The sequence below is a fragment of the Dromiciops gliroides genome, chromosome 2, assembly GCF_019393635.1.
Source record: "Dromiciops gliroides isolate mDroGli1 chromosome 2, mDroGli1.pri, whole genome shotgun sequence".
NCBI lineage: Eukaryota > Metazoa > Chordata > Mammalia > Microbiotheria > Microbiotheriidae > Dromiciops > Dromiciops gliroides.
The window spans coordinates 355,079,704-355,095,243 of NC_057862.1; positions in this window are offsets into that span (position 1 = coordinate 355,079,704).

The window sequence follows — 15,540 nt, forward strand, 5'->3', positions numbered from 1 at the left end:
CTTTTACCATCTATAAAAGCAGGCTGGGGCAAGCAGATTTGGATCGAGGTCCATTCCAACTAGGTGGAGCAGTGGACAGAGTGGCAGCCTAGAGTTAAAGCTAGCCTCAGACACTTACTAACTGTGAGATCCTGGGCAAGTCACTTAAACCCCATTTGCTTCATTTTCCTCAACTACAAAATGAGTGGAGAAGGAAATAGCGAACTTCTCCAGTATCTTTGTCAAGAAAACACCAAATAGGATTCCAAAGAATCAGATGGGATTGAAAAATGACTGAACAGGGGCAGCTAGGTGGCACAGTGTATAAAGAACCAGCCCTGGATTCAGGAGGACCTGAGTTCAAATATGACCTCAGATACTTGACACTTACTAGCTGTGTGACCCTGGGCAAGTCACTTAACCCTCATTGCCCTGCAAGGAAGGAAGGAAAAGAAAAAAATAAAAATGGCTGAACAGCAAATAACCCACTCCAACTGCTTTGATGCCTAACCAGGATTTTTCTTAGAGCAGACAGGGTTCAGGAGCATAAGTATAAGACTTAGCATGGAGAAGGGTCACCTCTTCCTCAGGTTTTGGGGAAAAGGAGAAGAGAATGATGGATGACTTTGAGATGACTTGAGATAAAGATTTGGAGAGAAGAGGAAGCTCAGCTTCAATTTTCTCAGTCAAATAATGGGGCAAGTCATAACAAAAGAAAGTCTGGAACAGATGCAGTGGGGAGTGCAAAAGGGAATCAATCAAGGAGTAAAAAAGGTTATCATGCAGAGGTGAAGGCCCAGATGAAATTAAACAACAAAATATAAACCTTTAATCTTGACATTCAAGGTTTGATCGAGGTACCTTTCTGACCATAATGTACCCATTCTCCTTCAGATTATCTGCCTGCCAGCCAAATTGGACTTTTCTCTATTTTCAGTTCTCCCATCTCCAAACCTTTTATGCCTAGTTCTGTCCTTATGTTTATGTGGGGGGATGTTACCCTTCCAATTGCTCTGGTTTCCAACCGAATCTGCATACTTTCAGAAATAAATTGGAAGCTAAAATGAAGTAAATAGCACTCCAAAAATGCAAGGAATGTCAGTAATTGTCACACTGGTCAGAGGTCTTATACAGAAGTCAATTGTTTTGTGACATTGCTAAGGTAGAAGACAGGGAAAACTCTGAGCAGTGCCCCACCCCTTAGAGTTTTATTGTTGTGTCTTTTTAATTTCTTACAGTAGTTATTCTAAACTACAATGCAAATATGTTTTCCTTTTGGGTCACACAAAATGAAAGAGATAAGAATCTTAATGGGAAACAGTCAATATAGCTAATTTTTGGAGATTTTTCTGGAGTTCTTGATGGGTGTAGGATAACCAATTTTGTGATAAATGTATGGAATATTTCATGCAAATGATTTTTTTAAAAAATATTTTAAGACCTAGACTGAGCCTAGAGGAACCTGAGCTATGATGCAGAAAAAGGGATATACTTGCTATCATTAAGGCAACTTCCTAAACTACATGCACTATAATATCATCTTTTGCCTGAGGACACAGAACCAATTCACCCAATTTTACAGATGGTTTGCACTCTACAACCATACTACCTACTACCATTTAATTTCATCATGAACTTTAATTTGTATAGCATTTCAAGATTTACAAAAGAATGACCTCGATACTTTATTATTTAAAAGCATTATAATCATTATTTTACAGATGGGGAAACTAGTCTAGAATCCAATGGCCAGTAAATAACAGAGATCAAATTTATACTCAGCTCTCCTAAGTCCAAGACCAACCCAGATCTTTCCATTCCACTACATTTCCTTCCAGAAAAGTTGTTTCTCTGCTCTTTGCCTTAGTTTCCCAATTTGTCTACAGAAGTCCATCTCTTCAACACCCAACTCAGGTGCTACTTCTTCTATAAAGTGTTCTGTGAAACCAAGCAGTATGTCCCATTTGATAATGATCTCTCCCTCATTAAGGTTTTCATAGCACTTTGCTTTTCCTTCTCCTTTGCATTTACTTCATTAACCAATCAACAAGCATTTATTAAATACCTACTATGTACCTGGCATGGTTATTTGTATACATGACATTTTCCCCAATATTGGTTTGTAGAAGAGTCAGCCTTGTGTCTGTCTTTTTATCCTAGCACAAATGACTTATACATAGTAGGCATCTCAGTTTCTAGAATTGAATGTTTTATGGACAAAGAAGTATCTGACCAGAATTATAGACAGGATTTCAACAGGCAGAGATTGGAAGGAGAGAACTTCAGAGCAGCTAAGGTGATGCACTGGATAAAGCACTGTCCTGTCCTTGGATTCAGGAGAACCTCAGTTCAAATCCAGCCTCAGACACTTGACAGTTACTAGCTGTGTGACCCTGGGTAAGTCACTTAACCCTCTTTGCCCTGTACCAAAAAAAAAAGAACTCTCTTTCGTGGGGAGGGAGGGAAGAAGAGAATTTGGAAGGAGAGAACTTCATGAAAGACTTTTATAAACCCAGAGAAAGAAAAGCACAGGATATTTTCTAGGAAGGGTGAATACTACAATTTCAAGATTAGTTTGGGAAGGCCAGTACCATTGATTCCCAGATTTTCAGCTGTTCTAAGGAGCTGGGCACTGTACAGGAAGTGTCAACACCTTCAAGCTTTAGGGATAGTTTCAAACTAACTAAACTGAAAAGAGACTGATTTATAAGCCAGAATTCTAATTATTGATTTACCATGTGAGATCCAACTCATCACTACCCTTTGCCTCTCTGACTGGAGGGTGGGGCCATGAACTCCAAACCTCTGTTTAAGAAGGCCCAGCCCAGACATCTCATCTCTCACCTGGATGAATTTCTTGCAGCCTTCTCTGATTGATTTCTGGGTACCCCTGGGTAGGGTGCCTCCTCCCCCCAGCCCTCCAATTTTCAGCCTCCTTTGGTGTGTTGCCTTCCCCTATTTGATGGTAAGCTCTTTGAGGCCAGGGACTACCTTTCTTTTTCTGTATTTGTATCCCCGGCATTTAGTATAGTACCTGGCACATAGTAGGAACTTAATAAACATTTATTAGTTATTGATAAACCTGGCTTTCAGTCCTATTCCACCAACTCATCATGGCCTGGAAATGACCCTGGACTCTTCCTAAAGGTTATGATGCCAGTGCAGCACAAGTCTTGGCAAGACCTATCAAACTTGAAAGACTTCAAGTCCAGGCCAGGAAACAAAATGCACATCGAAGACTAAAAGCCAGTAGGGTTAAGGTCAGAGAGGCTTATAAACCTAAAAGACTAGACAGCAAGGGAGGAATTGTTTCAGCTATAATAACTCATAAAGACCTTCTACTAAGGTGTCAAGATGTTGTGATCCATGGCCAGAGCTATAAAAACACTATACATCTATACATACATAATGTCTCTGCATAAGACATCCACCAAGTAGTTCTTTCTACCAAGATGAAAAGAGAGATAGGGAAGTTTCTTGGAAGATTATCCATCATTTTGTGTGGCTCTGTATTTCATTAGTATGTGTAACTCCTGTTGTGGGAACTCCAGAAATCAACTTATTTATTACTTTTAAGTCTTCGAGAGTTGTCTGGGACACTGAGAGAGAGGTTAAGTGACTTGCCCATGGTCACGCAAGTATGTCAGAGGAAGCACTTAAACCCAGGTCTTCCTGATTCCAAAGCTTGCCTTACATCCACTATGCCAAGCTGACTCCATCTCTATCAGTGTCTAGGATAGCTAAATGAATTTTCTCCTCCACTCAAAAGCTTATTTTGACTAAGGAATTACAACACCCTCTACCCTAGAGTATAAGACGAGTTCTTCATTCTTCAGCTCTCCTTTTTCAACATTATTTTAGAACTCACCCAAAGTGGCTGGTATTAACATTCCAAATGTGTAACAATTAACCAGATTACGGTTTTTTGTCTGTACTAGTTTGCACTGTGGAATGGCATCTTTCTTATTTGAAAGGGGTAACTTGGGCTTCTTGATCAGCCTGGGGAAATAGGTTGCTTTTATCTACTACCTTTACAAATCATTTCAGATGGCTAGAGGTGTCTTATGTCCTAAGAAGATGTCCACATCATCTTTTTTATCCTTTATGTTGATTCTTCTTAATTTCTGTTTCAGAAGGTCCATTTTATGGCCCTATTTCCAAATGTTAGGGTTGACTTCTGTTTAAGAGGGGAGAACCTTTATTCACTATAGTACTGCATTAGGGCATGCCTAAGACTCAATTTCCCAAAGTGAAAAAGGATAAAGCTTTTTAGATTGGCTCGTTGATAATATAATAAGTACGAGATTCTGAAATCCTTCCTTCTACCACTGTGGCTGCTTTCTATCCTTTAGCAAGGGATTTCCCTTGGGACCACTTGTCTTCCATGGCAGTAACACACAGTGGAATGCTTGTTAGAAGATGGTCCCCAAGTGCCCATTTATCAAGCACAAGGAAGAAATTGAAGATAGCAAATACATGTTATTTCTAGTAGTGTCAGTCCCCAACAGGATCCTGGGTCTTGGCATTGCCTGGCATATAATATAGATGGTAGGTTAAAGAATGGGTAAGAATTAAGACTATTAAAATAAATATCCAGCACGGTAGCCAGGAATCCTACTATTAAAACACAAGGGACTACAGTTTTTGAATGCATTTCTTAGAGAATTGAAAACTATTTTGAGCTTCTAATTGGACTCAGGGAATATTCTTTTCTAAATGCACTGCACGGGGCAGCTAGGTGGCACAGTGGATAGAGCACCAGCCCTGGATTCAGGAGGACCTGAGTTCAAATCCGACCTCAGAGCCATGACACTTACTAGCTGTGTGAACCTGGGCAAGTCACTTAACCCCAATTGCCTCACCAAAAAAAAAAAAAAAGACTTCTAAATGCACTGCACAGTAACTTCGGCATTCAATCTTTCTTTGGTGCATGAAAAATGTCCTGAGGTTTATGCCTCTAACAAAAATATCCTTTATCTTCCTTTATTTCTAGCTGAGTAATTCTAAGTGTATAGGACTGGCTTCCCAAGTACTTACATGAATCTATTTATTCACCAGTATTCCCTGCACTTCTTCTGAGCACAAGTCCTCTGAGCCTTGTCATCAACTCACATTGATGTCTTCCTGTAAATTCTCTACCCAGCATACGAGAGACCTTACCCTGAACTTTTAATATGGTCCAGCTCCTCATTAACAATGTCAACTTGTTAATATTTGGACAAAGTTTACACATTTATATGGCAGCCTAGCTAAAGTAGCAAGGCATCCTGAGAAAGAGGCTAGAGGCAACATGAACCAAGCAGTCACATCACTATCACTACTTTCCCCTCAGACCTAGATGGAAACAGGTTAGAACCCTGAGCCTGAGAGCCCCACCCCAAGCCATAGGCTTTGCCTGCTTCCAACCAAACCTCTGTAGCCATTAGCTAGGGAATCAGCCCTTAAGGAAATGACTCATAGTTTTAAGTGTTACACAGCCCCTTCTGCCTTAGCAGCCATTGCTACTAAATCTCCCCCTCCCCCTTCAAAGTCAAGGGCAAATGATTCAACATCAGAAATGGATATAGTCTAGAAATATTAAAAAAAAAATGCATTATCATCTGCTTTACTACTGCACCCTAAGGACCGTAGGCCTTTCCACCTGACTTACAGCTGAAACTTCCTTTAGACACTATCTCCTATTAGAATATAGTAGATAGAGCACCGGCCCTGGATTCAGGAGTACCTGAGTTCAAATCCGACCTGAGACACTTGACACTTAACACTTAACACTTACTAGCTGTGTGACCCTGGGCAAGTCACTTAACCCCAATTGCCTCACACACACAAAAAAGGAAGAAAAAGAAAAAAAGAGAATATAAGCACCTTGGAGCTGTGAACTGATCCAACCATTCTGGAGAGCAATTTGGAACTATGCCCAAAGGGCTATGGGACTGTTCATACCCTTTGACCCAGTGGTACCACTGCTAGGTCTGTATCCCAAAGAGACCATAGAAAAGGGAAAAGGACCCACATGTACAAAAATATTTATAGCAGCTCTCTTTGTGGTGGCAAAGAATTGAAAATAAAGGGAATGCCCATCAAAAGGAGAATGGCTAAACAAGTTGTGGTATATGAATGTAATGGAATACTACTGTGCTGCATGAAACGATGAGCAGGAGGAGTTCAGAGAAACCCGGAAGGACTTACATGAACTGATGCTGCTGAGTGAAATGAGCAGAACCAGAACATTGTACACAGTAACAGCAACATTGTGTGATGAACAACTGTGATAGACTTGGCTCTTCTCAGCAGTGCAATGATCCAAAACAATTTCAAAGAACTCATGATAGAAAATGTTCTCAACATCCAGAAAAAAGAACTGTGGATTATGAATACAGATTGAACTATACTGTTTCTACTTTGGGGCTGTTTTTTTCCTTCTTTATGAGGTTTTTCCCTTGTGCTCTGATTCTTCTTTCACAAGATGACTAATGTAGAAATATGTTTTAATGTGATTGTACATATACAACCTATATCAGACTCCTTTCTGTCTTGGGGAGGAAGGAGGGAAGGGAGAGTGAGAGAAAAAAATTTGGAACTAAAAATCTTGTGAAAACAAATGTTGAAAATTATCCTTATATGTAACTGGAAAATAATAAAATACTTTAAAAAAAAGAATATAAGCACCTTGGGGCAACTAAGTGGCACAGTAGATAAACACCCTCTCTGGATTCAGGAGGACCTGAGTTCAAAACCTGGCCTCAGACACTTGACACTTACTAGCTGTGTGACCCTGGACAAGTCACTTAACCCTCATTGCCCTGCCCCCCCCCCCCAAAAAAAGAATATAAGCACCTTGAAAGCAGGGACTGTCTCACTATTTATATCTCCTATAGTTAGTGGAGGGGTTTGCACATAGTAAGTGCCTAACAGGTTTTTCGCCCCCATTCATTCATTATTTTACCTAGAACATCAGCAGTTAAACTGATTTTGTAGACTAAGAAGTCTCAATAACCCTGCCTCTTTTTGTTTTTGTTTTTGTTTTTGTTTTTGCAGGGCAATGGGGGTTAAATGATTTGCCTAGGGTCACACAGCTAGTAAGTGTTAAGTTTCAGAGGCTGGATTTTAACTCGGGTCCTCCTGAATCCAGGGCCAGTGCTTTATCCACTTCGCTACCTAGCTGCCCCCTACCCTGCCTCTTTTTCTATCTCTTTGTCACTATCACTATGGAAACAGAAGGACGTTGCAAAGACTGAAGACCATTTTATTTCTTTATATTTCGTGAGTCTCCAGGCCAAAAAATTTGTCACTTCTGGTGATAAACAGCATTACACTTAGCTAGCAGGCTCAGTGGGCCTCGGGAATCAGAAACTCCTCACTCAAGGTAGGATCTAGCAATATCTACAATCCAGTGAGATAGCTTTCAAGAATCCAAGGTAAACTTTAAAACATAATGAGGTTTTAAAAGAGGTCTTCTGTGGAAGGGATCTTCAATATAATTCTTTGTTTTGTTTTGGTTTGGTTTTTGGGGAAGCAATTGGGGTTAAGTGACTTACCCAGGGTCACACAGCTAGTAAGTGTCAAGTGTCTAAGGCAGATTTTGAATCCCAGGCCGATGCTATATCCACTGTACCACCTAGCTGTCCCTTCAATATAATTCTTTAAAAGAATCCAGATTTACATATCCATTTGCTTTCAGAAAGAATTTTTACTAATGATTAGCTTTTTTCCTAGGTCAGATTAGGAGTTGACCTAATCAATACAAAAGTCTTGCAAAGCTCCAATCTGTCCTTTATATTCTTGACAAACTAAACTTTCTTAGGCACAAATCTAATGTCATCCTTCCGCTCAAAAATTTTCAGTTGTTCCCTCATGACTATCAAATAAAGTTCAAATTCCAGTCTAGCATCTATGATCCTCCATAATCTGATACCACCTTACCTTTCAAGCCTTATCCCAGATTATTCCCATGTCTATTCTGTATACTCCACTGGAATATTCTCTGATTTTAACATATCCTATACCTTTCTCACTTCTACACTTTTGCTCACGCTGTTCCCTAAACCTGGGTCATCTTCCTCTGTCTGCTGACTCATTCAGTCATGTAATACTTTTTGTTACCCTATAGGGGGTTTTCTTGGCAAGGACACTGAAGTGATTTGCCACTTCCTTCTCCAGTGTGTTAAGCAAACAGAGATGAAGTGGCTTGCTCAGGGTCACACAGCTAGTGAATGTATGAGGCTGGAACTGAACTCAGGACTGACTTCCTGACTCCAAGTCCATAGCTTTATCCATTGAGCCATCTAGCTTCCGATTGTCTGCTCACCACCCACTCATTAAATGCTACCTCCTAAAAAAAAGATTGTACACAATAACAGTAACATTATGTGATAATCAACTGTGATAGACTTAATGATGAAATGATCCAAGACAATTCCAAAATATAGAAAATGATAGAAAATGTTCTCCACATCTAGGAAAAGAACTATGGAGTCTGAATGAAGATAGAAGCATACTATTTTCACTTTTTTTGTTTTTTCTTTCTTGTGCTTTTTCTCTTTTGTTCAGATTCTTCTTTCACAACATGACTAATATAGAAATATGTTTAACATGATTGTACTGTATAACCCATATCAGATTGCTTGCTGTCTTGGTGGGGGGAGAATTTGGACTCAAAATCTCACAAAAATAAATGTTGAAAATTATATTCACATGTAATTGGAAAAAATAAATTATTATTAAGATGAAGGGGAAAAAATGTTACCTCCTTTAGGAGGTCTTGTCTGATCACGTTGTGCTTTGTGTGACAACACTGATATATTTGCTGTGCGATTCTACATAGTATATTTAACTGTATTTATATCATGCCCTTGCAAAGTTATAATCTCCATAAGAGCAGCAACCCTATATTAAAACTGATATATTCAGGGGCAGCTAGGTGGCGCAGTGGATAGAGCACCGGCCCTGGAGTCAGGAGTACCTGAGTTCAAATCCGACCTCAGACACTTAACACTTACTAGCTGTGTGACCCTGGGCAAGTCACTTAACCCTAATTGCCTCACTAAAAAACCAAAAAAAAAAAAAAACTGATATATTCAAAGAAAAAATGTCTTCAGAATAGATAAAAAATATTTCTTAAAATATTTTTGTCCTAAAAGTTGAGAGTTTCTTTTTACCTATAATTCCCTAATACCCAAATCCACATGGGAGAAGCTCTGGAAAATTAAGTTCAATTCAACAAACATCTGCCAAAGCCAGGCTTCTGTGGAGCATGTTGGTACTTGGCAAGGGTCAGAGTATTCAGGAGAATGATATACAGAGCTAAGTAAGATATTGTTTGTGTCTCCAGAGGTTCACAGGGTAGTTAGTTTAGTCCCATATGCAAGGAATATGAGATGTGGCCAAGTCCCACAAATTCTATCTCTAAAAGATCTCTGGAATACCTACTCCATTTCCACTCTGATGTTTATGCCCTTAATACCTTTACCTAGACTACTATAATAGCCTCCAAAATGCAAGGGTTTTAAGAAGTTACTCTGCTAGAGTAATTTGGAAGTATGCCTTAAAAATAACTAAGCTATGCATACGCTTTTATCCAAGATGACTATTACTAGGCCTATGCCCAAAAAACATCCAAGGGGGAAAGAAACCACATGCATAAAAATATTTATAGCAGTTCTTTTTGTGGTGGTAAAGAACTGGAAACTAAAGAAGTATCCCTTTAAAAAAAAAAAAGAAGTATCCCTTTTGGGGGGAATGGCTAAACAAGTTATGGTTATATGAATGTGATGGAATGCTGTTGTGCTATAAGAAATGATGAAGTTCTTTTGTTGAAGTGAAAGTGAAGTGAACAATTTATACACTAACAACAACACTGTGAAGATAACTTTGAAAGACTTAAGAACTCTTATCAACACAATGACCAAACATGATCCCAGGGGACTGATGCTTAAGCATGCTACCCTCTTACCAGAAATGATGGACTTAGGATAAAGAATTTTTGGGACATGGCTAATGTGAGAATTTATTTTGCATTTTTATGATGGTTTTGTTTTTCCTTCTCCTCCTCCCCCCTCCTTCATGGAGGAGTTAGGAGTGAAATAAAAGGTGGCAGCTAGGTGGTGCAGTAGATAGAGCATCGGCCCTGGATTCAGGAGGACCTGAGTTCAAATCTGGACTCAGACACTTGACACTTACTAGCTGTGAAATAAAAGATTTTTCATTGAAAAAAAATTTTTTTTAAAAAGATGTCTTTCTTCTGTTCCTTCAATGGTTCCCAATGCCTACAGATAAAATCCAAACCTTTTTGGACTTTATTCAAGACCTTCCATGACTTTTCTGTATTTTATTTCACCTAACATTCTGTATTTCATGATCTCTATATTCTAGTCAAACTGTATTCCAAGCTGTTTCTCTCGTGCATAGCATTCCATCACATTCATATAACCATAAATTGCAGGTTGTCCCCCCACGCCAAGTACATCTTCTACCTATTGAAACCCTTCTATCCCTTCAATGTTTAGCTCCAGCACCGTAATGGGAAAAGATCTGGATTTGGAGTTAGGGGACCCAGCTTGAACATTTCCTGGGCACTCACCTGTGTAACCTTGGGCAGGTCTCCCTTCTCTGGACTCAAGTTGGTCATTTGTAAAATGAGTAGATTGAACTAGATTACCTCTGAAGTCCCTTCTGGCTCTCAATTTATGATTCTTTGTGAAGCTTTGTATGGGCTTCCTTCAGCTGAATTTGATTTCACTTTCATCAAAACTGTGAAGGTTTGTTAACTGTTCAAAGGAGGTAATTTGTCTTTGACTATTGATTCTCCCCCTGCTCCCAGCCCCACCCTCAGCTGATTTAGTGCCAGAAAGGGAAAGGCATATATGATAGAAGTAGAGTTATTAATGTTAGGAAGGTGCTAAACCAACTGTATGGATATTTCTGTGTTCTCAATCCCAGACTGAAATGGAAGAGGAACTCAAGGTTGCCGGGCTAAAAATTGGCTACATTCCTTGAGGGGATTAAATAAGCAAACCTACAAGCTCTGGAGTCATTTGGTAGTTAGAAAGGACCTATAATTAAGGGCAGCAGCAGTGGGCAAAGGCATTTTGCCCCACAGGGGTATGCATAGCTGACCCTGTTGCCAAGACTGATTCTCCCCTGAATTCATTGTCGCCTCTCTTTTCTCAGTGAGAGGTAGCATTCCTTGAAGCTTTATCTTTCCTCAAGGGACTGACACTATGTACAACTGAAGAGTGTTAAGTCAAACATTTATTAAGCACCTACAATGTGCCACACACTTTGCTAAATGCTGTATATACAAAAAAAAGACCAAAATAAACCAGACCAAACAAACCATCTAACGAGGGAGACAATATCCAAACAAGTAGGTGTAAATAGGGGCAGTTTAGCAGCACAGTGGATAGAGCTCCAGGCCTGGAGTCAGGAAGACTTATCTTCCCTAGATCAAATCTGGTCTCTGACATTTAACTAGCTATGTAACCCTGGGCAGGTCATTTAATCCTGTTTGCCTCAATTCTTTCACATGTAAAATGAGCTAGGGAAGGAAATGGCAAACTACTAGTATCTTTGCCAAGAAAGAACCAGGGGCAGGTACAGTGGATAAAACACTGGCCCTGGATTCAGGAGGACCTGAGTTCAAATCCAGCCTCAGACACTTGACACTAACTAGCTGTGTGACCCTGGACAAGTCACTTAACACTCATTGCCCCGCAAAAAAAAAAAAAGAAAAAACCAAATGGAGTCAGAGTCAGACACAACTGAAAACATGAACAAGCATAAATAACAAATGCAGCATAAATTGGACCTAATCTTACAGAGAAAGCACTATGGCTAAAAAGGACAAAAAAAGCTTCTTCTAGAAGGTGAGATTTTAGCTAAGACTTGAAGGAAGCCAGAAAGCAGAGATAAAGAAGAGAATACAAGGGCATGGGGGACATCCAGTGAAAATGCCCAGAACAGCAAGGTAGCCAATGTCAACAAATCAAAAAGTAGGGTTTAGGGGGCAGCTAGGTGGCACAGTGGATAGAGCACTGGCCCTGGAAGACCCGAGTTCAAATCCGGCCTCAGACACTTAACACTTACTAGCTGTGTGACCCTGGGCAAGTCACTTAACCCCAACTGCCTCACCAAAAAAAAAAAAAATTAAAAAGTAGGGTTTAAGAAGACTGTTTAAAAAAAAAAGAAGAGGTCAGTTTATGAAGGATTTAAAAAGATAAAGGATTTTATATCTGATCCTAGAAGTTACAGGAAGACATTAGAGTTGATTAAATAGAGGGAATGACATGGTTGGGCCTGTACTTAAGGAAGATTAATTTGGGAGCAGCTATGTGACACAGTGGATAAAGCACTGGCCCTGGATTCAGGAGGACCTGAGTTCAAATCTGGCCTCAGACAATTGACACTTACTAGCTGTGTGACCATGGGCAAATCACTTAATCCTCATTGCCCTGCAAAAAAGAGAAGGAAAAAAAAGGAACATCAATTTGCCAGGTCAGTGGAAGATGATTAGAATGGGGAGAGAGACTCCAGGCAGCAGGCTGTTACTAGTCCCAGGGTAAGGTGATGAGCCTAGACTAGGGTGGTGGCAGAATAGAGAAGGGAGCATTTAATCCCTGCTGGATACAGTTCAACCATGCTTTGAACTTATTCAAGATGACTAATGCCTAGGGGCAGCTAGGTGGCTCAGTGGATAAAGCACCAGCCCTGGAGTACCTGAGTTCAAATCCAGCCTCAGACACTTGACACTTACTAGCTGTGTGACCCTGGGCAAGTCACTTAACCCCCATTGCCTTGCAAAAAAAAAAAAAAAAAAGGATGACTAATGCCTGAACTCTGAATGGAGTGTCTCCTACAGATCAAGTGGTTCTACTGCTAGAGGTCTTGGGCAATGGGGAAAAGAGAAAAAAAAAATCCTCCCTATTGTCCTCTACTATAAGCTATGGGGTCACATATCACAAACATGTTTACAACCTAGATTCTCATGAACTGTGTTAAGTGGCTTAAGGGTTGACAAGTCTACCTACTTAAAGGCCTCCAGGGCAGTAGATAATTTTCAGCTAGTCAATTCTACCATTTTAATGAGAAAAACATTTTTCATACTTCCTAAGGACAAAGGACATAAAAAACTTTACAATTTAACATATTAATATCTCATTATCTCTATTATTTGTACTTTTCTTTCTATTACTAAATCAAATGAGGGGAGAGGGGAATCAACTAGTCCAAGTCCAACTACCCCTAGATCTTTTTTTGGTATCTCATATAAATAGTAATAAATGGACTTGCATCCATGCACTAGTACCCATAAAATGTAAAAAGCCCTAGAAGAAAACTATTACAATATTGGGAAAATTTTAAATGGAGAATCTGTAGAACAATGGACAAAAAAAAATGTGAGGGAAGTCATAGGTGGGTTGTGATCTCTAGAAATGTTAAGAAATAGTGATGAGATCACACATCAGTTGAAAAACGGATATACATACACACATTACCCCCACCTCTTACCCAAAGTCCAATTCTTGACTGGAATCTTGTTTGGGGCAAGCCCAAGGGTACAAAAGAAATGGAGAGATTCTTTTGTCTAGCTCATTGAAGGATACCTAGACTTTGCCCTTTGCCCTTCAGAGAGAGTCTTTTGCACACTTCCCCTTATGTCATCTGTAGAGCTCATTTTAATTTGGACCACCCTGAAATCACTTAAACCAATGGAAACGAATGAATGATGTTAACTGTAAGTGGCTAAAATTAGGTTCAGGCACCCCGAACAGGCTGCCCCTCCCCCATCGACTGCTCTCCCCATCACCCCAGGCACATAAGCCTCACTCAACAGGCCCAGCCCATGCCCTGCTCAGTAGGGATGTGCACGAAGGGCCTCAGGCAAGCCCCACCTTCCTGTGCCCAGCCCCGGGCTCCAGGAATGCCCAGCACTGAATCTTAGTGCCCCAAGCTGGCCTTAAGCATGGCCTGGGGCTGCAAACCAATTAGCTTGGTGTGTGTGTGTGTGTGTGTGTGTGTGTGTGTGTGTGTGTGTGTGTGTGTGTGTGTGTGTGTGGGCTTGGCCCCGGGTTCCCAATGAGAGAGGTCTTTTATATACCGGGGAAGTTAGACAGTGAGAGGGACACTACAGGAACAGTAGGGAGAGAGTGGGGGCGGGTGACAGTGAATGAGGTAGTAAAAAGGAGTTGGTTGGTTGGTAGGAGAGAAGGCGATACCCTATGGAGAGCAGGCATGACTGACAGTGAAAGAGGGGAACTGAGAAAGGAGATGCAGGGGGATAGAGAAAGTTAAAGGCAAAGGAGCAGAGTTAGTTGGCCGAGATTTCAGGTCATATATTTCTTGCTTTTATTTCTAAGTTTGTTCCTTATCAATAAACCCTGATATTTGCTTAAATTGAAAAGAGGTGTTTTCTTATCAGTCTGGGAGAAGCAGTTGGGGGATTTTGTAAAAATGGCCCTTACAGACTGGTTTAGGAAGCTAATAGCCTATAGACTAGCCAGCCAGCCAGCCAGCCAGGCGTTCACAGATTAAGACCCAGTTAATATAATTTTTACAAGAATGGCAACCATGAATGGATTTATGGGCCAGTTATAATTTTTCAGATAGCCTATAGTTATAAATTTACAGATTAGTTAGTTATAGTTAATAATATTTTTACATAACCAATTATCATTGATCAATGTATAATGACTATCAAAAGAGGATAAAAAGGGGGACGGAGCCAAGATGGCAAAGGAAAGACATTAAACCCACAGGGCTCCTGATACAGTAACCCCAAAAATAGCAATAAAAGAACCTTTGGGGAAAAAAAAACACACAAAAATATGGGCTGAGAGTTTTTTCCAGCTATAGATAGATTTCAGGGGGCCGTGCTGGGCTACGAATAAAGCCTAACGCTGTGATCAGGCCGACACACCAGACACTCAGAGGAATTTGCCCCAGTGCCTCTGAATGAGCTGCAGCACCGGCATCTTCTGGAACCTAGAGCATGGTTGGATTGAATGGCTGGCGGCGGCAGCAGCGGCGGGGAGGGGGGGGTGGGGTGTTAGTGCAGAGGTACCAGTGGACTGGGGGGAAGGATTCAACTGTCCCACCCCAGTGGGGAACCAGGAAGAAAGCCTGAGTGGCAGGAGACCCAGGTGGGGGAGGGGAGCAGGGGAGCAGTCTCATCAGAAGCTGAGAACCACACCACAGAAAGCTTTGCTGGTTGGTTGCTTAGTAAAGTAGGCCTGAGGTTATCTCCAGACCTGAGAATAGGCCAGGTGAGATTAAAGCCTGCCCCCCTCAACCCAAAACACCTGGGACCCTCGGAAGCTGAGAACAGGAGTGGAGCCGAGAAGCAGCCCCACCCCCCCAGTGGAGAGTTTAAAATCAAATGAAAGTGAGGCCAGGCAAGCTGAGAAGAAGTCCAACCATGCCCCGGGCCGCGCTGTAGCTTGAACAGTGTGTCCTGGAAGCAGCACCACACTTAAAGAAGGAGTTAAAAGCCAAGAAATAGTAAGCCAGGATGAGCAGGCAGAGAAAGCAGAAGACCATCGAAAACTTCTTTGGGGGTAAGGTAGA